Genomic DNA, 2,769 nt, shown 5'->3' with positions numbered 1-2,769 from the left:
TTGCTCTTGGTTTTCTTCATCACTGTTTTGGAAGAAGGACATGAAAAGATCCAGAGCTGCAAGAATCAAACAATGTCTTTTTGTTGTTGCGTGGATGCTATCAGTTGGCAAACAATCAGCTTCTTGTGGCTCTGCAACATGATTCCATTCCCACGGCTTATTAAAGACTTAATGATCTGGTTTCCACTTGTTTTTGCAATATTTATTTCCAACAAATGCCACTGAAGATGCCGCATGTTAAATAAACGCTGGTGTAACGGAGCTTTTAATAGACACGCTGACTGAAATCCTCAAAGCGGTGTCAAGGCGATACCAGCAGAGGAGACTTAAAGAAAAATGTCATTCACAGATTAGAAGAGAACACAAATAAAAGCTGCCTCATTACCAAATGCACGGGGAGAAGTGAAAGAAACCAGATTCAATGAAATTTAAAAAAGACATGAAAATAGTTAGTGTTGTGCGCCCTTGTGACAGTAACAGTGCCTCCGAAAGCTGTGCCTTCGGGGTATGTGTGGGCATGAATGGGTCAGTTAGTCCTGATGGGCAGGTGGAACCTTGCATGGTAGCACCCGCATATGAATGGGTGTGAACGACATGTAGTGTTAAAGAGCTTTGAGTGGTCAAAGGACGAGGAAGGAGCGTTACAAAACCAGTTAATGCACTTTAGGAGTTTATTCAGGCTTCAAGTCTATGTTCTTCGTGTGAGTTTGAGGTCCAGTAAAAATCACGGAACGACTCTCCGGCTGAGAAAACACAGCCGTGATGCGTTCGGCCGTCTGATCACTTGCAGCTCCGACTGGCCCGGAATGAGCAGGCAGCAAACCTCCGGGTCTGGAAAAGTGAAACCATTTTTGGAAGTGCCGTAAACATGCATTCTTCCTAATGCTCAGCAGGGGGCGACTTTTCAGATTAGATAGAACTGGATTAATTCCTGCAATAAACATTGTAAACATTAGATTACGGTCTCAATAACTTGTTTCAAGTCTTTTCCAATAGACCACGATGTTTATTTAGTAAATCATGGTCCCAGTTTGACTAAATTTCAGTCTTTCTGTTTAGTATATTATATAGAATAATATTGTATTGTATTGCAATGATTGACGCAACAAAATACACAAGAACAACTGCACAACAAATTAGACGGCACGCTTCAGGGCGTGGCTGTACCCAAACCAATGGGTGATGTCATGGTGACTGTCAACAGTCTTTCCAAATACATTTTAAGTCCTCTATTTGATGGAGGAGACAGCAGTGTATCAATGGCAGTATCAAGAAGGCAATCAAAGGTGTTCAGAGAACGTGTTGGGAGCAGCAGTACGTGAGACGAGACAAAAGAACGTGGAGAAAAAAGGTTTGCAATGTGTCCTGTGAGGTGAAGAATCCATTTGATCCTCACACGGCCTTCATGGTAATCCCCCTTTGGAGGTTCACATTGTGTTACTCATCAAAACACACTCATCCTTCAGGTCTCACAAATGTGTTAAACGTATTTCCTGCATTTGATTTGCTTCATGGCACATTACTGTCACCTGTAGATCAGCCCATGAAAACGTTGCGACACAGGCTTACGTGTTTATGTGAGGAGTGTTGAACGTATTTAGTCTTTAACAATGAAAAGCCTCTGACATTTCGTACGAGTGCAGGACATGTCAAAGCCAGCTGCTAAAATGACACATTTGATAACATCTTTCCACACCAGTGAGGTTTATTGGTTCCTGAACTCCAACAAATGGACCATCCCATGAATCTATATACACACAACCCACCACCCAGACCTCTGCATCCTTAATAAGCCTTTGAATGGGCACAATCTTTCCTCCTTTGCCACTGAATGTTGTCAACCGCTGCATCATCCAACATGAATGCAATTCCTGGCCGCTGATTGGCTGGTGGTAATGAAATTAGAGGCCAACAGAAGCCTTTCCTTACTGCTTATACTTACTTCCATCTGTGATAGATGCCTGGTGTGGTGAGCCACTGGATGGGGAGCTGGTTTGACTCATCACTGGTATTCCTCGGCAGATTTAGGACTCTGCCTGTGTGGAAAATCCCAATTTCACACATCATTTCACTGAAGTAAGGAAGACACCCCTTAAAAACCTCTGTGCTTTTATGAGACGGCCCGTGATTTATAGTAACCTATTCAGGAATAGCACAATATCTCTGGCAAAAATCCCTCTGATGGCACAATATCTTAAATAGTTAACATCTAACATTAATCTGATGTATCCGTCCAACCCACTGTGTTCTGAGTCCACCTTGTTTGTGGACTACGACCGTGACACGTTGTTTCTTCCCTCATAACCCTGGAGAACAACATGTGCCACGCTGACTGGGAACGGACACACACGGCTCGCTGATAAGGCTTCGGGTCCGTGTGCAAAAACACTCATCGCCACGGCCGATTACTGCTCCTACAAATTCCTGTCAATCTCGTGTCGTCAGAACGGGGAAAAAGAAAAACAAGAACACAGCGTTAACTCAGCAGTTATGTAATACTATACGGCACTTTTATGCATTGTTAGTTTTTCTGTATTGCTATGAAGTATTTTATTTGTGTTCTGTCTATATTCATCTTTAAATATAAAAATGACAATCAGAAGATGTATATATTTTCCTTTCACAGTCTCACAGTGTGTTAAATGTGATTTATTGTCACATTAATGTGTAATCCAGCATGTGGTTGAACACCAGCAGGCTATGACATCATTGTTTGTTATGTTCGACCTCGCCACTTTGCAAAATGTATATTCTGATCACCACGTCACC

General features: G+C 42.4%; 1 long non-coding RNA gene across 1 annotated transcript; it reads right to left on the bottom strand.

Moving 5' to 3' along the window:
• Positions 1-653: 653 nt before the first annotated feature.
• LOC130194676 (uncharacterized) lies at positions 654-2,247 on the bottom strand. The gene is made up of 2 exons (XR_008831937.1): positions 1,943-2,247; positions 654-831 (listed from the first exon to the last, which is right to left on the bottom strand). It is a non-coding gene; the product is annotated as an uncharacterized LOC130194676 (long non-coding RNA).
• Positions 2,248-2,769: the final 522 nt, after the last annotated feature.

The sequence above is a fragment of the Pseudoliparis swirei genome, chromosome 1, assembly GCF_029220125.1.
Source record: "Pseudoliparis swirei isolate HS2019 ecotype Mariana Trench chromosome 1, NWPU_hadal_v1, whole genome shotgun sequence".
Taxonomy (NCBI): domain Eukaryota; kingdom Metazoa; phylum Chordata; class Actinopteri; order Perciformes; family Liparidae; genus Pseudoliparis; species Pseudoliparis swirei.
Note: the sequence above shows the minus strand (reverse complement) of the source record. Positions and strands in the feature narration are given on the sequence as shown.